Source organism: Solanum verrucosum, unplaced genomic scaffold, assembly GCF_900185275.1.
Source record: "Solanum verrucosum unplaced genomic scaffold, falcon-dt-bn FXZP01000157.1, whole genome shotgun sequence".
In the NCBI taxonomy this organism is placed as follows: domain Eukaryota; kingdom Viridiplantae; phylum Streptophyta; class Magnoliopsida; order Solanales; family Solanaceae; genus Solanum; species Solanum verrucosum.
In genome coordinates, this window is record NW_026020185.1 from 1,211,189 (window position 1) to 1,233,826 (window position 22,638).

The window sequence follows — 22,638 nt, forward strand, 5'->3', positions numbered from 1 at the left end:
TTCAAGAGGATACCTTTCTAATAATTTTTTTTATTTCTTATAAACATGCATGAATATTTCTAGATGATGTACAAGTCATAATTTTAAGATTGTATCCAAATGAAGCGGCTAAAAACATAAATATGTAGCTTCCATTAATTAAAGTAGCCTAAGGTTTGTGTTCGTAAAAAGAAGAGTTGGTTGACATCTCCCCCTAAAAGGATGGAAACAACCTTCTTGTTTTACCTATTACCATACATCCGTTTAAGGCATTCCAACTTGGTGGGACTAGCAAAGAATGTGAAGGAGTGGATGGTACTACTTTTGTATACAACAACTCTAATCTAAAGAGATTCTAGAATAGAACACTACAAAAAACACCTGATTGTGGAGGTTTAATTTCGAGGTTACAATCAACATCCGCAAATTCTATTGAATTGAGGGGATTTCTTTACCTTCCGCTAATTTTATTAAACTTGCACGGAATTAAGGGGGTTTATATACCCTTCACATATTTTATTAAATTTGCAGCGGTTAAAAGATCCGCTACACTTTTAAAAAAATAGATATAAAAATTAAACAAATATATATTTTTAAGAGGTGGTGCTTTTCTTCTAAGAAAAAGAAAAGAAAAGTAAACTCTATTTCTCCTTAATGAACAGTGAACGCTCCCATTTCACTCTAATTTCTTTATTACACTACCTTTCATACCTATAAAAATCTTTAAGGATCTTCTTCATCTGTCTCATTCAACAACGATTCCTCCTACAGAACTGACGAAGACATTGCCACATTGATGCTCTCTGTTAAACAGTGGGTGGAAGATTGATTGTTTGATCGCTTGAATAAGAAGGGCATCACGTTCTTCCTCCCCTGCCATTGATGGAACCACTATCAATCCTAAATAAAAGAGGCGGAGGGTTAAGAAAGAAGAAAGAACAAACAAATACTTTCCACCAGTGGCGGAGCCAAGATTTTCAAAGAGTGCCAATGATTGACCTTAAGGAACTTTTGGAACATCTTAACCAACACACTAAACCATCCTGGCCTTATGTTAGGAGGTGTCAACACTTATATATATATATATATATATATATATATATCTATAAAATCAAAATTTGACTTATATATTGTCACGCCCTGAGCTACTCCCGAGACGCAGACACGGGACCTAGGATCACGAGTGACCCCACGATACACTACTAGTATATCATAAGCATACTTGAAGTAAACTGAATCAATAAACAATGTGCGGAAGCTAATCATAAGATAAATTGAAATGATGGGCAATACCCATTCGAAAACAGAGTATATAATCTGTGAGTTTAATGACAACTGAAATATCAAACTCTAAAGCTAAAATTGAATCTAACTATGTCTGAAATGAAAGCCTCTAATTAACTAGAAATGATGGGACATGCCCCAGCTAGATTTAGCAAATACTGAAACTAAAAGACTGAAAAATGGAAAGATAGCATGTCATTCGTCCTCAAAGAATGAGGACTCACCACTGATGGTGCTGAACTGGAGATCGGGAACCAATCTATGCGTGATGTGACTGTTGAGGACCTAGACTTTCATCACGAGAAGAGTAAGCGTTAGTACTTGAAAGGTACTAAGCATGCATGATATAATAAAGCTGAATAAAACATATAATCGAACCAAAGCATATAACTGAGCAATGATATGAGATAAGCATGACGCTAAACTGGGAATACTAAACATAAACTATATAACTGAATGCAATGACCAAGTTTATAACATGCTAATGTTCAAGTCTGACTGATAACGTGGTCAATGCAATAAGATCTAACTGAACTGTGGGAGCTATTAATAACCGACATAAAACCACATGATATAAATGTGGAGTCCAATATATACGCCCCATTGAGAGGACCCAATATACCCTGCCAAAGGTATAGAGGCATGACTGGTGTGATCACTAAAATGATGCGCACTAAGGGGACTTACAACCTACGGGGCACATAGTTCTAGGACTATGAGGGTAACTGACCCTAGTCCAACTTGATATTAGAATCCAATGAGGAAGAGCAAGTACATTCGCAACCATCTCCTACTTCGGTTTAGAAAGAGTGTTTACCAAGAGTTGGTGGATACCACCTACCGAAATAACCAACAACTCAGTCGATTGGTTGTTGTCCTGCCTAAGATTGTTGATTATATGACAAAAGATGCCATGAAGGAACTGATAGATAAGGTGGACAACTTGTGTGTACCAGTTGAGGTGTAAGAAAACGCATTCACAACCATGTAAGCCGAGGTGGACAAACTAAAAGGCAAGGTGCCTATGAACTATGAGGCTGAACCCACTATGGAAGGTGTAAGGGATGCTTTAGGAATGACACCAAATGTTATTGATGAGCTGATCGAAAGAATAGGTGGCAATGCAGAAAACAAGCAGAAGGAGATAGAGATTTTGAGGATGATGCGGCGCTCCAAGGGATGTTGTTTGAGTTCCACTGTACCGCTTATTCACATGAAGGTGGAGCAAGTTTAAATTCTCCAGGTGGAATGTGGGAAAGTGTACTATATTATTCAAGGAAAGGATATCCTTCACACCAAAGAAACAACTGAGTATGGAAGGGTTAGCAGAAGCAATCCCAATGGTAGTGCAATAACTCACTAACCAAATGTGTCTCTCGTTGGTAGAAGCACCCGAGGACTATTATCATGAGGTTGTATTGGAGTTTAATGCATCCTACCAGACCAAATAAGATGCCCAGAATCATAAAACAGGTGTGAAGAATTTCCCATGTTTGCTATATGGATTAAAGGTGGACATTACAACAACATATATTAATCTGCCATTTTGGAGTGAGCTAATGAGACCAGATGACACGTACGCTCAAAATGTTGTCAAAAGAAGCCAGTTTCATTGGGTGGTGAGTGTCATTTGTGGAGGGCAGCAACTTTGGAGTCATGAGGGAAGGAAATTCTCCCAGCAAGCTCTGTAATTTGAAGCCAAAGTTTGGCATGATTTGATATATTCCCGAATCATCCCATCGAAGAATGATCAAATGGACCATAAAGTAGCTATTCTGATTTTTTGTTTAATGACAAGTGTTCACATCAATTATGGAGAAATGATGGCAATGCAGATTTGGAGAAAAAACTCGCTAACAAAATCGCTTAATGCCTTTTTCGGTGCTTATTAGTCGAATGTGTAATCAAGCTGGGTTCAATACTTTGAACCTGGCAAGGCTATTCTTTTGAGGAGTGTATTGGTTGTTAACAAAAAGAGGGATATTGAGGCCTCAAAAGTGAACAGAACAAGAATGAAAGAGTTCGGTGTGGGGGAGGGTGAGCCTTCAAAACCTGAACCTGGTCTCATGGAATTGGGAAATGCCTCCAATGAGGAAGAGCAAGCACATTCGCAACCATCTCCTACTTCGGTTTAGAAAGAATGTTTACCAAGAGTTGGTGGATACCACCTACCAAAATAACCAACAACTCAGTCGATTGGTTGTTGTCCTGCCTAAGATTGTTGATTATATGACAAAAGATGCCATGAAGGAACTGATAGATAAGGTGGACAACTTGTGTGTACCAGTTGAGGTGTAAGAAAACGCATTCACAACCATGTAAGCCGAGGTGGACAAACTAAAAGGCAAGGTGCCTATGAACTATGAGGCTGAACCCACTATGGAAGGTGTAAGGGATGCTTTAGGAATGACACCAAATGTTATTGATGAGCTGATCGAAAGAATAGGTGGCAATGCAGAAAACAAGCAGAAGGAGATAGAGATTTTGAGGATGATGCGGCGCTCCAAGGGATGTTGTTTGAGTTCCACTGTACCGCTTATTCACATGAAGGTGGAGCAAGTTTAAATTCTCCAGGTGGAATGTGGGAAAGTTCGATTGTCCCCCCCCCCCCCCCCTTTTTGTCCTTTTATGAGTTATAATATTATTGAGGTCAATGCTAATCTTTATGTTGGGCTTTGGTTAGTTGTTTTTGTGATTCTTCTATTGGCCCTTATCGGGCATGTTTGAAAATTTGAGTTTCTTGGTGGGCCTAAATTTTAAAAATGTTTTTAATAGTGCCCTCGGTGGGCTTTATCTAAAGTTGTTATTGTTCTTAGCTGGGTTGGTCTTACATTTCTCTATTGTCCTACTACCAATTTAGCTTGGTTGTTCTTACATTTCTCTATTGTCCTACTACCTATTCTTGCTTATTATACTTAGTGCCTCTAATGGGCCTTGTTCTCTCAATGAATGTATGGGCACATGATTCAAAATCGTCTTTGTGACTAATAATTTATTTTAATAAACTCCAAGAATTTTCTTTATGCCGCAGTTCTTTCCTAGGAACAAATTTTTCTTTAAATTTTATTTTATTTTGTTTTCTTTGAGTCTTTTTATGTCGAACCAAGTAGGTGTTTATCTATGAAAGATTGAGAGACAACTTTCTTATGGGAAAATGCCAAGTTTTTTAGTTTTATTTTGAGTCTTGTGTCACACCTCATGCAAGAGTGACCACCAAAATTTTTTGTCTGGAAAATGGTAGTTGAAAAATGATTTGAAAAATGAAGAGAAGAAGTAAATTTGAAGCATTCTCTCTCTTATCATGAGTCTTACATTCTTCTTTTGACTTTGTGATTTGAAAGTGGGTATGAATCCTATTCTGGTTTGTCAAAACTTATCCAATTCAATTGATTTCAAGACCAATTTGAGATCTTGTTGAGTTGGAATGCCTTGTGTGGAAAGATTTTTGGTTAATTGTTGTGTATGCATGTTGTCTAGAATTTGCCCCAAAATGTGTTTCAAGGCAAAATTCTAGGATTGACTTTTCTTGAAAGATGAACCTAGGACCTCTTTGATGAGTCACTCTACCCAAAATATTCCTTCCCTAGACATTGATCTTAGTCATCCCCTTTGATCCAAAAACTTTTTCCTTAGTCACCATGTTGCAAACCTTGATCTTCTTGAGTACTCTATTTTGACACCCTCATATCCCTAATTGCTAATGATGAAAAGGTAGGGTAAAAGCCTAAGTTTGGAAGAGAAGAAAAGACTGAAATTGTGATGTAGGAAAATGCCTAAAGTTGAAGGTTTGTGCACCAAGAGAACAAACGAAGAATGGGCTAAGAAGTGTTTAGAGCACCATAAGTTTCAATTTAAAAGTAGTTAAGTGAAACAATGGATGAAAGAATGTAAAGAAAAAGAAATTGGTGCTAACTTGTGTTGTGCACATCCCTCATTTGAAAATAAAAGTTGGGTGTTGAATGAGTAGATGATGTCTTCAATAGGAGAAATAAGGAGGAAACAAATCCATGATTTGACCGGTACCCTCAAATGATATGTTATGGAATTAGGGAGGTCTCTTAGGCCTTATTTATTTCCATTATGATTAAGACGTCTGAATATGAATATTAAGATGTGTATTAATATCTAGATGTTTAGATCTGAATACACATCTTAATATTAAGATGTTGTATCAAGATATGAACAATGGATGATTAAAATTGTTTGTTTTCAAAATCTGAATGTGCTTACGAAATTAAACACAGTATCATAAAATATTATAAAATTTTCATGTCAACAAAATAACACTATCTTTTGATAGAAAATAATATTTGAATTATCCATATAAATATCCTCTAAAAAAAATTATTCAACTAAGAAAATTTTGTTATACTTTCAAGGCAGGTCGGCAAAGAAAAGTTCAAATAACGATTCGCCAAAATAGTTGGGGGAGCTAGAAATTCCATCGCAAAAGGTGACATATTTCTGAGTTAAAATAAAGGTTCAATGTAATCGGTAAATCACCGAATGTGAACAGCTGGCTCGATCAAGTTTGTCAGCTGAGGTTCAAACAGTTGAAGCCAAGAAAGGGTGAGCTAAAGAGTAAACAACGATCCATCGAATCATAAAGGTGAACTTGACTAACGTCACTGAACAGGTCGCACATGAATTTCAGACTAATTTTCGGGGAAACTATAAATTTTCTAAACGAGAGAGAAAGTATTTTTTTTTATCTATCTAATCTTTAATCTTTTTCATTGTATGAGAATTCAGACTTTTTATGGATTCTAATCTTTCATAATGAGAAGTAGACTCTTTCTACTTTTCTCTTAGTTTTGTGGTTTTGAACAATCTTGTAATTGATAATTGAGGATTGAATTCGAAGTGGTCTTGAAGATTATTACTTATCATAAACACATTAATGGCTGAAAACATCATTGGTATAATGTATTTCTCTTTTATGACGTTTGACTAAAACCCCGAATCTAGGGGTGTGATTATGTAGTTGGGTGTTGATTTAATTTAATGGGTCTAGTGTCTTGCTCTATTTTTTGTCTATTCATTTATGGATTTGATTTATTTAGCAGAGATTTAATTTATGGGTTAAGGTTACAAACTTTATCCTAGCTTAGATCTTTGACTGATGCTTGAAAGAGATTAATTGAAGTGGATAAATAGCTTGATGCCTGCAAACTATGTTTACTTAATGTAGTTTACTTGAAAGAGAAATTATGGTTCAATTATAATTGCCAAATATGCTTGAAAGATAGATTTTATAAGGTATTCGGTTGATTGTGTTTAACATAGATGATACTGAAAGGAGATTCTATGATATGATGCCTTGAGATCGAAAGAAGATTATTGTCATTGGCAATTACCCAACCTATCCAGATTTATCTAGAATTATTGAGCAAGCACTTGTACCCCTATTTGATATTGATACCAACTCCCACACTCCTAGATCGTCTCTTACTCATACCACAACTCTTTTAGTATATTTGGTGGAATCATCCACGCATTCTTCCTAATTGCTACAATGAATCAGTTTGCATTCTTAATTTTCTTATTGAAATCTTTGCATTATATAACTCCTTGTGGGATTCGACCCCAACTCTCTTGTTCGGTATTTTTATTGCTAACGACTGCTTACTGTTATAATTGTTTTAGAGAGTCATTTGAACGTTATTACATAATATTCCCTCTACCCTCTTCTCTCTATAGAGTCAACCAAACATGTGGTTACATATACCGTAATCTATCCTCAACCTCTCTTATAGATGACTTGTTTTTTACTCTTTTTTTTGGGGCACAATATGTGTACAATATGTTTGTTTTCTTTATTCCACACTCATATTTTGAGATACTTTTGTTGTGATATGAATATAAAATATACTAGATAAAAATACTTGTAAATGCTTTAAAAGTTTATCAATTCAAGAGGAATAATATTGGTATCCAATAGAAAAAGAAGAGGGAGAAGAATTAAAACTTGATTGAAATAGAAGCGGGATAGGTTTTGGTTTTATAAAATGAAGCGTTTTATTATTTTAAACTAGTCCGAATAGCGTTAAGACTCTATTACATATTTGATTTATTCAGAACTAATAAGATCCAATAAGAGCTTTATAAGGAAATAAAATAAATGCACTTAATGGGTTAAATCTGAATAATTAAAGTTCATATCTTACAAGCAAATGTACTTAATAGGATGAATCTGAACCATTTAGATTCAGACCTCCATTAAGTACAAACGAATGAGGCCTTAGTCACTTTGACCATATGAGACCCCATCTTTTGCACGAGCTTAAGTTTAACCCACAAGTCCTTAGTGATTTTGAGCCATGACAACCTACATTAGTGGTGATTCACATATCGGGTAAGCCTATGGTTCAATTTGTGTATACTTGAATTCTTTTGTGAGAGTGAGTGAATTTGTTTAATCTATAATACCTTGAATCTATATTCATGATTGTGAGTGGAATTACACCTTCCAAGTGAATGGTGAGGTCTATATTTCAATTGAAATGCATGAATGTAATAAATTGTTGTGAATCCTTAGGGGCAAATTGTGCCATTGATTTAAGATGCTTTGACATTGAGCTTGACTGACCTATTGTCTCTGGATTGTGTGCTTGAAAAAGTTGTTTTAAATGAGAAGGATTTTGAAAGGAATAAAACCATTGTCTTGTATTGATGGTGGAATCAATTCTGAGTTATGTTTGTGTATGTATGTATATATATATATATATTGTTTTGATTCTTTTGTTTTGTTGTTTTTGAGTCATACCGTGTAATTGTGAAAATCATATCTTGGGTGTGGCTTGGAAATTCTATGCTTAGTGAGTACTTTGCTTGAAGAAAATCAATTGTTCAAGCTTAATGGTTTGATGTGTTGGTATTTTACCAATATATTGAACTCATATTCATCGATTATTTCTATGTTTTAATGCTATATTTGTCCTCTTATATGTAGGCATTCCTTAAAAAATAAAGTTTGAAAAATTTTGAGCTTGAAATTGATAAAGCTGATCAGCCTTTGGAACCAGCGACTCGCAAAAGTTGAATGACATCTCGCCAACAAAATGCAGGCATGAATGAAAGGAAAGGCCTTAGGCACATGAACAACTAGCCTAAAAAATCCCTAATAGGCATTTCGTCAATCCAAACACAGGTTCCACTAAAGATGTGGCGAATAGTTTTGAACAATCCTGGACTAGAGTCTCTTTGGTCAAGCGCAAGTTCTTCGACCGAAGTTCAAGGACCAAATCATATCTGAAGGATAACGTGCTCCTTTTTGGAATACTAGTTTTATGGCACGTGTGTATCATATTATTTAGTATAAGATGTTGTAAAATAGAATTAATATGACTAAATTAAAGCTTTTTAGTAAATAATTATAAATTGAAAAAATAGTGGTCAAGTGCTTTTGAATGATTAATATAGATTGTCATAAAGTTAATTATTTTTTTAGACCAAAATGACCAGATTTCATTGAAACATTTCAAAATACATTCAAAATTTTAATATTGTGAGAAAGTGACAGTTCTTTAGTACAATTTTTTTACTTTACTCAATTTCGTAAACAAACTTAACCAGCAAAATAGAACAATCATATCAATATAAAAAAAGTCACCAATATCCTTTCCTCTTGAGGTTATGACTATAAATGATAGATACCATTTAAGTACAATTTTTCTCTTAAATATTAATACTTCAAATTTGATATGTGCAACTATTACCGTAAATAGTGCAATATTTTTATCTTTATACGTAATATATCTTTTACAAAATATTATTACTCAATTAATATTTGAGTAAGGCTATCATAGAGATGTAATTTTACCAAAAGTGTACTTCTATAGAAAATTTCAACACTGTTATAAGTAGAATGTTATAGACAAAAAAAATATAACATAAAAAATTAGTTCTAAAAAAATTTAGGCTGCTACAGTGAAATGTTATTATAACGAATAATGGTTAAATAGATAATTGAGTGTATGTCAAATATTTATCTAGACCAATGTTTCTTTTAGATATATATATATAGTAGCATAATTTAATTTTAATATATGAACTACATCACCTATGTTTAAAAATATTTTATTTCTTTAAGTTTCTACCATATCTTTGTGAAATTGTAGTCTTATCTTTTTTATGCAGCACACATTTCATGTAGTTGTTGTCTGATGAGAGTATCTAGTATCTTATAGAAGTTGTATTATGATATAAAATATTAAAATTTTTCAATAAAAAATATTAATTGATGAATACAATCTAGTTTATTTATTTATAGAAACTTTAATTTGATTTAACATCATTTTGTGATCAAGCACTATTTCTTATCTATTTTTATATAGCTTGCTAGGAGTGTATCTTGTGACATAACATTTTCTTAGATCAAAAGGAACACAAATAACATAAAATTCATACTTAAAAAAATTCAACACAATATAAATATAAAAAAGAATAAATATATGGAACAATTCATAGCCAATATAGAAGGAAGATGAAAATATATGTTCATGCTATATTCACTCTAGTGTTCAATTTGATTGAAATCTCTTGCCACCAACACTTTACTTTCTCCAAAAAATATATTGAAAAATTCATAGCCAATGAAGAAGGAAGACAAAAATATATGTTCATGCTATATTAACCTTAGTGTTCCAAAATTAGGAAGAAATTCCTTCGTTTGAGGTTAAAATAATAAATAAAGGAAAAACAAAGAAGAAATATTTTACCCAGTCATGTGCCTTTTTTCGTATATGTTTATTATTATTGTCTCTCCCACAACTTGATCTATTTATTTTATTAGAAAAAATAATTTACAATGTGTGTATTTGTCATTGTTCACTCATTATGTGAACACTAATTATTAACTTCTATCTCGAATGAAAACGCAAAAGAAATTAATTAAAGAAACAAAACAAGAAAAAGAAATGAAAATTCCCACACACTATATCTAGAAGTTTTCTGTGTGAAACAAAGTTCATAGATAATTGAACATTTCTTTGTTCTCTTCTTTTCTTCTTTAATAGAAACACAATACCTAAATTCCAATACTAAGAACTTTGGTGAAACATATCAATGGATTGGGGATGAATCATGTATGAAAATTGTAAATGATCTCAAATTATCACAGAAAAGAGATCACCAAAAATTTATAAGGAGTGAATGGTTGTGATTTATGACCGAAGAAATATTAAGGCAGAAATTGTCGTGACTATTCGCAGGAAATTAATATTTTTTAATAAATAAAATATATAGGTTAATTAAAAGGCTATTAAGTTTCTAAAATGATATAAATAATATTGAAGTAAGTGTGTGATGAAAATCGTAAGAGGATAATATAATTATAAATCGATGAATGATTTGTTACAATTTGTTCACCAGCTCTTTCTTATGTGGTAGCTCCAATTTCATTGAATTTTGAACTTAATCAACTGTTGCAAATAACACTTGGATATTTTAAGATGTAGAAGAGTAGAAAACCTTAAAAAATTGTAGTTTAAAAGTGAGAGGAAAGCCCTCTTCTTATAGCTAACAAATAGTACTATGAATAGGTACTTATTGTGCCTTATCAGAAAAGTCACAACCCTTCAAAAAAAGTCACTGCTCATAGGAAAAGTCATAGCCCTTTGAAATAGTCACAACTCATCGGATAAGGCACAACTCTTTTGTAAAGTCGCAGCCCTTTGAAAAAGTTAAAATCCTTTGAAAAAGTAACAACTCATGGGAAAAGTCACAATCTGTAAATGTAATAATGGTATCTACTTTTAATATAATGTAATATAATTAAATATATAAAATAAATTGAGTATTTTTAATTGAGGGTATTATAGTGAGGGTATTATAGTAATTCAATATTCATGTTTGGGAGTTCATGCTTTTAAAGTAGTATAGAAGATAGATTTCAAGGATAGAATAGAGATTTGTGTAATTATGTACTATTAATATCTTCTTCCCAATAGGGAATATTGTAGAGAGTCTTCTTTTGGGGGAATTGGTGGTGATAGAAAATAGCTAACTATTTTCTTGCTTGCTAAAGAAGAAGCTCAATTTTGTGTACCTTGCTACGTTTAGATCTCACCTTTTACTATCAATTTTGTCTTGAAATGAGGTATTCCTTCGGATATAACTTATATTTCTTCATTTATGAGTAACTAAATTTGTAGCTAGGGATATGCATGCTTGATGTGGGTGTAAATCCCAATGGGTGTTTATTAAATAGATCTAAAACTGGTTGTTAAGCATGGTCTAATGTTGTCTTGATGTTTTAGTTTAAGAATCTGTCACGGCCCAAAGTATACCCTAGGCGTAACATGACGTATAGGACCTCGAGGGACCCTACACAAGCCACTTAGCATACATCATACATGATAATAAAAAATCAAGAGATTTTAAAAGACAATTCATATCATAAGAGTTAACAGAAAGTAGAGGAAGTCTAACATAGTCTCAAAGACATCTAGTACATCAAGAGTGATTGAGACGTAACTCATGCATCACATTCAATACTGAAAGTAAGGACAATAAGCAATGAAGGGCTCAGTCCTCGGAATATGAGGAATCACCTATCTTCAATCTACTAAATTGATCCCTAGCCACGGAAATGTGAAACGAGAGCGTCAGACCCTACATTAGTGAAACAATGTAGGCAAAAGTATGTGTTAGTACATGGAATATATCAAGTATGATATCATTACATAAAAGGTATGAAATCATGCTAAAAGGTCCTTTACGTGACATCCAATGACCAAGCCAAATCATGAGATAAAAGGGTTAGAAACATAAATTATAAAACATGGTCAATGCAAGCTAACATCTTTAAAACACATGTGACATACTTCTAGGAGTAACCTTAGTTCATTATTGTGTGACATACTTCTAGGAGTAACATGTGACCATGCGAGCTATAACATGGAAATCCAATGTCTACCCTACACCAAAAAGAGGTGTTCTTACATTCCAAGGTAAGAACCATGAACTTCTAGCTTATGTGGATCAACTAGCTAATGTCTACTTAGACAACCTATGGTGGCACATAGTTTATGGGACATGAGTAATCGCTACTTGTCCACTACGTGCTAAGCGTAAATCCCAAGGAATACTCATTAGTCTTAACTTATCTTAACATTCATGAGACACGGGTATTCACTGCTTGTCTTATCATTGGAGGTCATGGGTAATCATGTCCTCATTATCTATGGAAGGGTACATCAAGTAGCCAATCCAAGCCAAGTTTCATTAGAATAGCTCCTTAAATCTTTATTCATCTTAGGTGAGAAAACCTTTCAACCTTAGGAATTCTTTATTTGAGAAATCCTTTCACAACAACAATAATAATATTGATGCTTCACTCTCAAAGCAAATCTTAAATCGTTTTCATCAATTTCATAAAAAAATGTGTATCTTAATAAAGTCATCTTTCATGATTCAAAATCTTCTTCGTATAATCAATTCTAGAAAATGTGGATCATGAATGGGTTCATATTAATTTAACTCAAAACATGCAATTATCTCAATTCATGCATAAAAAGGCATAAAACTTTAAATTAGATCATGATTGAAAAGAACCCATGAGATTGAGTAAAAACCCTAACTTCCATTTGAGATTCTACCTTGCAAAATTGGAGAATTTAAGGACCCTATGGGGGAAAGGACTCCATAGGTGAATACTATCATACCTTGATGCCAAGAGCTTACAATCAATGGTGAATTTGGAGACTTGACTTTGAAACGTTAGCCTTCTTCTTCAAGCTTTTATAGAGAGAAATATTTGGGGAAGAACTTTGATCAACTTTGAGAATCTATAAGAATGAGTTCAATTGGGAAAATTTGGGGGTAAAAAATGTTTATATAGGGTCTATAATAGAAGGTAAAACGACGTAGTATTGGGTTAGAATAATTTTTAAAAAAATCCAAAAGCCCCTTTAAAATAACTGTCGACCTCACCAATGACTTGACCTACGGTCCATAGTTCTCACCATGGACTGTCCTGGTCGATCGTTGGTGGGTACAGAGACCATTGTTTTTGATTCCTAATGACAATACCCCATGTACGCTCCATGGGTTCACCTAAGGACCGTACAGCACAGTCGTGGGTCCCAACTTTTGATCCTAAAATTTCTCTAAGTTTGGGACTCACCTACGAGACCTACCTACGACTCATGCATTGGATGACGGACCATCCTGGTGAACCGTTTAAAAGTACTGGGACTTTGACATTTTAAGAAAACTTTTTACTTGCCAACCATGGTCCCACCTACGGTCCATGTGTCAGTTCATGGACCGTCTTTGGTTCCGTTGGTACTGGCACCAGTTCCAGAAACCTTCAATTTTCCATCTTTTAAAATCTAAGGTATTACAAAACCACTGGTTAGAGACATTGATTGATATCTCTAAGATTATTTTGGCTTGAGAAAGCAAAATGAAGTTGGGTAAGACTAATTAGTGCGAATTTGATGAAATTAGTCATTGGATTAGAACTAGAGTTAGTCTAATCCAACTAATTTCTCATTTAAGGTTATAAATTACGAATAGTCTATCCACTCAAGTTGTTTTTGGTGTTTTATTGGTAAGGGTCTTGGAGTTCAAGAGAATCCAAGGGACATACATTTGATAGTTTGAGAGAATATTGAATGCAGACTAGACCAAATGTTATCCATATGACGACCAATTTCGAATTAGTTATTTTTTAATATTGTGTTGAAACCCCATCGCACTGTACACGCCCCCTAGTAGTCTACAATCTTGGTAAAAATTGAGCCACAATTTGGGTTCAAACTTCAAGTCATGATGAAAGATCTATCCTCCCTTAGTCTCCTAAGTTGGTTGGTCCTTTGCTATGGTGTTTGCGACCCATTAGAGGTGATTTCCATTGGAGGCAACTTTCTCTGCGAACACATACCTTTTTTTAATTAGCTCAACCTAGAGTAGGGAACTAATAGTTGTCGGTGTGATGTCAACCTCCACACCATGCATAAGCACATAATATAAGTTGGGGTATTTATCCACTGGACCACGAATGCCTATCATCTGTTGTCATACCAGATATGGGGTCTAGAACTCAATGACAACTTTTGGGGATAATTCTTATGGTGAATTAACAAGATGTATTCAGTTATTCATAATTAGCTGCTAGACAATGTTCAAGAATTCCTCCCCTGGGCCAACTATATTAAACCACTTTTCCGACTTGAATATCCCGTTTGTCTTGGAGAAAGTGTACCTCTTCTTCATCTCCCTGATTCCAAAAATGATGCGCTTTTTCCTCATTGATAGTGTTCTAGGGATCCTTGTTTTTGGTTTTGCTTTAGGAGGAGGAGTAGGACTCGCGTTTATGCTTACTAGATTGACCTCTGTGAGAAGTCATGATCTATAAGAAGAACTATGAGGCAACACTAAAAACTACATAATTTAGGTATTTTTATTAAGAAATAAAGAAAACACTAAAAGAACACACTAGCATCGACATTTGACCGGCGGTTTGCAGATGCAAAATTGTACACCGCATATGGAACCACCGGCTACCAAGCCTGGAAACATTTTAAGCCAACCATTATTTTACCAATGAAGACTTGTAGCCAGAAGGTAAAACGTCGGTCCAATTAAGTGAAATGTTTAGATTCCTAACTTAACTGATGTTTCACACACGAAATGCAGGCAACATTTGCTTAAACCCAATGTATCATGGAGGCCATCTCGACCAAAAAATGTTCTTTTCACTCCAACAATTCAGCGAACATGTCCAACAGGTACTCAGACTTCCCAAAATGATTCACAATTCAATTTAAAGTAATCTAGATGATTTCCCTTAGCAGGAATGTAACCCCATCTATCATTGGGCACCATTAAGAAACACATGAAAGACATTCAACATATTCACACCTCTCATTCACAATTTCAACCTCACAACAAGTAATCGGTCATTCAAAGCTTTTCTACAACAATAATAGATGCTTCTCAAGCAATTTTCACAACAAGAAATTAAAGAATTTACGCAATGACAAATCTACCCTTAGGAATGACGTCACCCAACCCATCATTGGGACAATTCATGCACTGCATAAAATCAAATGGATTACTCATACTTTATCCCTAACTAGAATTTTGACTAATCTAAACAAGATTTCACATGCATTTTTACCCATTCAAGTTCAAACAAACAAGATATACTCATTAATAGCTCCAAAACCCTTTTCTTAGCAACAAAATTTGAGTGCAATAATACATGGGCTTTGGGAAAATCAGTACTAGCACAAAATCAATTACTCATTTCAATATTATGAAAGCTTAAAACTTGAAAGATATAACAACAGAGAGAAGATTGATATATTAGTGACTAAAACTTTAGAGCTTCAATGGAGTTCTTGAATTCTTGAACTAAAAGAGTGAGAGGACATTGAAAATTTTGGATTTAGATATAGAGAAAGGGGTTTGAGTGAGTAAAGAAAAAGAGGAATGGTTGGTCTTATAGAAGGCAAAGGGAGTTGGAAGTTGGAGTGTTGTATGGATAAGTGGGGAGAGTCATATGGGGAAGTGGAGAGCGTGGTTAATGAAGGAGGAGGAAGAATTAGGGTTGAAGACCATTGTGGTTTTAGGAAACAGAAAGTAAAATTCAATCTGTTTATCCATATGTCAAAATTTAAACCTCTTAAAATAACTTGACCTTCATTGATAGGAGGTTCACTCCACCCACTTCTGAGGTGTAGGTTCCACGCAGACGCTTAAATTTCTTTCTTGTGCACTTTGTTACATTGGTTACATGAACGATGGTGTATGGTTTTGAATCAGTGATCCCCCGATCTAGCATAGGTTCCTATTTTTTTCTTATCAGGTTACTATTTCATATCAACATTTTACTAGCATTGTACAATATTCAACTGGTGTTTAACCAATCTGGCGTTGATGGTTGTAACGATAATTTTTCATGATTTTCCCTACACATCCTTTCGCTCCCCTTAAATTAACCAAAGACAAGAAAACTGTAGTAAATATAAATAAAAGACACTTGGGGTTGCCTCCATAAAGTGCTTGATTTAATGTCGTTGCATGATACAAGTACCTCAAACTCAACCGATATTCATTGGTACTTCTTCTTCCCATGGACCTTCAACAAACCTGTAGACGAACTCAAACAGAGACACCACTCTACATTCATCAGGTGGCTTCATAGGAGTGGATAGACTAAATGTCACCTCATCTTCTCCAAATTAAAATTTGAGTTCTCCTAGATCAAAATCCACTAGTGCGCTACCCGTGGTGAGAAATGGTTGGCCTAAAATTACAAGCACCTTAATATCCACGTTTCAATTCAGAATTTCAGAAATGGTGCAAAAGAATGAATTTATCAACTTTGACTAATATGTGAAATAGTATACCCACTGACTTCTTAGTAGAGTTATCCGCTATTAAAAACTTCATTGTAGTGAGCTTGGGATTGTTGAGACCCAATTTCTTGAAAATCACAAAGGACATGAATTTTATATTGTCGAACTTGTGCACCCCAATGGTACACATAATAGTAGAAGAAAGGTCAGCCCATCTATCATTGGGAACCATTAAGCAATATACGAAAGATAGTCAACAAATTCACAACTCTCATTCGCAATTTCAACCTCACCATAAGTAATCGGTCATTCAAAGCTTTTCTACAACAATAATAGATGCTTCTCAAGCAATTTTCACAACAAGAAATTAAAGAATTTACGCAATGACAAATCTACCCTTAGGAATGACGTCACCCAACCCATCATTGGGACAATTCATGCACTGCATAAAATCAAATGGATTACTCATACTTTATCCCTAACTAGAATTTTGACTAATCTAAACAAGATTTCACATGCATTTTTACCCATTCAAGTTCAAACAAACAAGATATACTCATTAATAGCTCCAAAACCCTTTTCTTAGCAACAAAATTTGAGTGCAATAATACATGGGCTTTGGGAAAATCAGTACTAGCACAAAATCAATTACTCATTTCAATATTATGAAAGCTTAAAACTTGAAAGATATAACAACAGAGAGAAGATTGATATATTAGTGACTAAAACTTTAGAGCTTCAATGGTGTTCTTGAATTCTTGAACTAAAAGAGTGAGAGGACCTTGAAAATTTTGGATTTAGATATAGAGAAAGGGGTTTGAGTGAGTAAAGAAAAAGAGGAATGGTTGGTCTTATAGAAGGCAAAGGGAGTTGGAAGTTGGAGTGTTGTATGGATAAGTGGGGAGAGTCATATGGGGAAGTGGAGAGCGTGGTGAATGAAGGAGGAGGAAGAAGTAGGGTGTAAGACCATTGTGGTTTTAGGAAACGGAGAGTAAAATTCAATGTGTTTATCCATATGTCAAAATTTAAACCTCTTAAAATAACTTGACCTTCATTGATAGGAGGTTCACTCCACCCACCTCCGAGATGTAGGTTCTACGCAGACACTTAAATTTCTTTCTTGTGCACTTTGTTACATTGGTTACATGACCGATGGTGTATGGTTTTGAATCAGTGATCCCCCGATCTAGCATAGGTTCCTATTTTTTTCTTATGAGGTTACTATTTCATAACAACATTTTACTAGCATTTTACAATACTCAACTGGTGTTTAACCAATCTGGCGTTGATGGTTATAATGATAATTTTTCATGATTTTCCCTACACATCCTTTCGCACCCCTTAAATTAACCAAAGATAAGAAAACTGTAGTAAATATAAATAAAAGACACTTGGGGTTGCCTCCATAAAGTGCTTGATTTAATGTCGTTGCATGATACAAGTACCTCAAACTCAACCGATATTCATTGGCACTTCTTCTTCCCATGGACCTTTAGCAAACCTGTCGTTGAACTCAAACACAGACACCACTCTACATTCATTAGGTGGCTTCATAGGAGTGCATAGACAAAATGTCACCTCATCTTCTCCAAATTAAAATTTGAGTTCTCCTAGATCAAAATCCACTAGTGTGCTACCCGTGGTGAGAAATGGTTGGCCTAAATATACAAGCACCTTAATATCCACGTTTCAATTCAGAATTTCATTCAGAATTTCAGAAATGCTCCAAAAGAATGAATTTATCAACTTTGACTAATACGTGAAATAGTATACACACTGACTTCCTAGTAGAGTGATCCGCTAATAAAAACTTCATTGGAGTGAACTTGGGATTGTTGAGACCCAATTTATTGAAAATCACAAAGGACATGAATTTGATATTGTCGAACTTGTGCACCCCAATGGTACACATAATAGTAGTAGGAATTTCACCCCATAAATCATTGGGAACCATTAAGCAATACACGAAAGATTGTCAACATATTCACAACTCTCATTCGCAATTTCAACCTCACCACAAGTAATCGGTCATTCAAAGGTTTTCTTCAATAATAATAGATGCTTCTCAAGAAATTTTCACAACCAGAAATTAAAGAATTTACGTAATAAAAAATTTAACCTTAGGAATGACGTCACCCAACCCATTGTTGGGACAATTCATGCACTACATAAGATCAAATGGATTACTCATACATCATCCCAACTAAAATTTTGAGTAATCTAAAGAAGATTTCACATGCATTTTTAACAATTCAAATTCAAACAAACAAGATATATTTATTAATAGCACGAAAACCCTTTTCTTAGCAACAAAATTTCAGTGCAGTAATACACGGGCAATGGGAAGATCAGTACTAGAGAAAGGGGTTTGAGTGAGGAAGGAAAAAGGGGAACGGTTGGAATTATAGAAGGCAAAGGGAGTTGGAAGTTGGAGTGTTGTATAGATAAGTGGGGAGGGCCATATGGGGAAGTGGAGAGTGTGGTGAATGAAGGAGGAGGAATAAGTAAGGTTTAAGACCCTTGGGGTTTTAGGAAAGGGAGAGGAAAATCCAATGTATTCTTCCATATGTCAAAATAAAAACCTTTTAAAAAAACTTGACCTTCATTGATAGCAGGTTCACTCCAACCCACCTCCGAGATGTAGGTTCCACGCAGAAGCTTAAATTTATTTCTTGTGCACTTTGTTACATTGGTTACATAACCGATGGTGTATGGTTTTGAATCAGTGATCCCCCGATCTAGCATAGGTTCCTATTTTTTTCTTATCGGGTTACTATTTCATATCAACATTTTACTGGCATTGTACAATTCTCAACTGGTGTTTCACCAATCTGGCATTGATGGCTATAACGATAATTTTTCATGATTTTCCCTAGATATCCTTTCGCACCCCTTAAATTAACCAAAGACAAGAAAAGTGTAGTAAATATAAATAAAAGACATTTGTGGTTGCCTCCATAAAGTTCTTGATTTAATGTCGTTGCATAATACAAGTACCTCAAACTCAACCGATATTCATTGGCACTTCTTCTTTTCATGGACCTTCAACAAACCTGTCGACGAACTCAAACACATACACCACTCTACATTCATTAGGTGCCTTCATAGAAGTGCATAGACTAAATGTCACCTCTTCTTCTCCAAATTAAAATTTTAGTTCTCCTAGATCAAAATCCACTAGTGTGCTACCCGTGGTGAGAAATGGTTGGCCTAAATATACAAGTACCTTAATATCGACGTTTCAATTCAGAATTTCAGAAATGGTCCAAAAGAATGAATTTATCAACTTTGACTAATATGTGAAATAGTATACCCACTGACTTCCTAGTAGAGTGATCCGCAATTAAAAACTTCATTGGAGTGAGCTTGGGATTGTTGAGACCCAATTTCTTGAAAATCACAAAGGACATGAATTTGATATTGTCGAACTTGTGCACCCCAATGGTGCACATAATAGTAGTAGGAATTTCACCCCATATATCATTGGGAACCATTAAGCAATACACGAAAGATTATCAACATATTCACAACTCTCATTCCCAATTTCAACCTCACCACAAATAATCGGTCATTCAAAGGTTTTCTTCAATAATAATAGATGCTTCTCAAGAAATTTTCACAACCAGAAATTAAAGAATTTACGTAATAAAAAATTTAATCTTAGGAATGACGTCACCCAACCCATTGTTGGGACAATTCATGCACTACATAAGATCAAATGGATTACTCATACTTCATCCCAACTAAAATTTTGAGTAATCTAAAGAAGATTTCATATTCATTTTTACACATTCAAGTTCAAACAAACAAGATATATTTATTAATAGCACGAAAACCCTTTTCTTAGCAAAAAAATTTCAGTGCAATAATACACGGGCTAGGGGAAGATCAGTACTAGAGATAGGGGTTTGAGTGAGGAAGGAAAAAGGGGAATGGTTGGAATTATAGAAGGCAAAGGGAGTTGGAAGTTGGAGTGTTGTATAGATAAGTGGGGAGGGTCATATGGGGAAGTGGAGAGTGTGGTGAATGAAGGAGGAGGAACAAGTAGGGTTTAAGACCCATGGGGTTTTACGAAAGGGAGAGGAAAATCCAATGTGTTCATCCATATGTCAAAATAAAAACCTTTTAAAAAAACTTGACCTTAATTGATAGGTGGTTCACTCCAACCCACCTCTGAGATGTAGGTTCCACGCAGACGCTTAAATTTCTTTCTTGTGCACTTTGTTACATTGGTTACATGACCGATGGTGTATGGTTTTGAATCAGTGATCCCCCGATCTAGCATAGGTTCCTATTTTTTTCTTATCGGGTTACTATTTCATATCAACATTTTACTGGCATTGTACAATTCTCAACTGGTGTTTCACCAATCTAGCATTGATGGCTATAATGATAATTTTTCATGATTTTCCCTAGACATCCTTTCGCACCCCTTAAATTAACCAAAGACAAGAAAAGTGTAGTAAATATAAATAAAAGACATTTGGGGTTGCCTTTATAAAGTTCTTGATTTAATGTCGTTGCATAATACAAGTACCTCAAACTCAACCGATATTCATTGGCACTTCTTCTTTCCATGGACCTTCAACAAACCTGTCGACGAACTCAAAGTGTCACCTCATCTTCTCCAAGTTAAAATTTGAGTTCTCCTAGATCAAAATCCTCTAGTGTTCTACCCGTGGAGAGAAATGGTTGGCCTAAAATTATAAGTACCGTAATATCCACGTTGCAACTCAGAATTTCAAAAATTGTCCAAAGGAATGAATTTATCAACTTTGACTAATATGTCAAATAGTATACCCACTAACTTCTTAGTAGAGTGATCAGCTATTAAAAACATTATTGGAGTGAGGTTGGGATTATTGAGACCCAATTTCTTGATAATCACAAAGGACATGAATTTGATATTGTCGAATTTGTTGCACATAATAGTAGCAGGAATGTCACCACATCTATCATTGGGAACCATTAAGCAATACACGAAAGATATTCAACAAATTCATAGCTCTCATTCACAATTTCAACCTCACTACAAGTAATCGGTCATTAAAAGCTTTTCTACAACAATAATAGATGCTTCTCAAGCAATTTTCATAACCAGTAATTAAAGAATTTACTTAATATCAAATTTACCCTTAGGAATAATGTCACCCAACCCATCATTGGGACAATTGATGCACTATATAAAATCAAATGGATTACTCATACTTCATCCCTAACTAAAATTTTGAGTAATCTAAACAAGATTTCACATGCATTTCTACCCATTCAAGTTCAAACAAACAAGATTTACTTATTAATAGCACCAAAACCCTTTTATTAGCAACAAAATTTGAGTGCAATAACACATTGGCTTTGGGAAAATCAGTACTAGCACAACATCATTTATTCATTTCAATATTATGAAAGCTTAAAACTTGAAAAATATAACAACAGATAGAAGATTAATATATTAGTGACTAAAACTTTTGAGCTTCAATGGAGTTCTTGAACTTTTGAACTAAAAGAGTGATAGGAGCTTGAAAATTTTGGATTTAGTGATTGAAAAAGGGGTTTTAGTAAGGAAGGAAAAAGAGGAATGGTTGGTATTATAGAAGGTAAAGGGAGGTGGAAGTTGGAGTGTTGTATGGATAAGTGGGGAGAGTCATATGGGGAAGTAGACAGTCTGGTGAATGAAGGAGGAGGAAGAAGTAGGGTTTAAGACCCTTGGGGTTTTAGGAAAGGGAGATGAAAATCCAATGTGTTCTTCCATATGTCAAAATTTAAACCTCTTAAAAAAACTTGACTTTCATTGATAGGTGGTTCACTCCACCCACCTCTGAGATGTAGGTTCAATGCAGACGCTTAAATTTCTTTCCTGTGCACTTTGTTACATTGGTTACATGACCGATGGTGTATGGTTTTGAATCAGTGTTCCCCCGATCTAGCATAGGTTCCTATTTTTTTCTTATCGGGTTACTATTTCATATTAACATATTACTCGTATTATACAATTCTCAACTGGTGTTTCACCAATCAGGTGTTGATGGTTATAATGATAATTTTTCATGATTTTCCCTAGACA

General features: G+C 34.5%; 1 protein-coding gene and 1 non-coding gene across 3 annotated transcripts in view; one reads left to right on the forward strand and one right to left on the reverse strand.

The window, feature by feature from the left end:
* The window catches only part of LOC125829366 (E3 ubiquitin ligase BIG BROTHER-related), an 882,037-nt gene that overhangs the window by 696,230 nt on the left and 163,169 nt on the right, over positions 1-22,638 (reverse strand). The window lies entirely within an intron of this gene.
* Positions 158-282, forward strand: LOC125829374 (U6atac minor spliceosomal RNA). The gene has a single exon (XR_007443092.1). It is a non-coding gene; the product is annotated as a U6atac minor spliceosomal RNA (small nuclear RNA).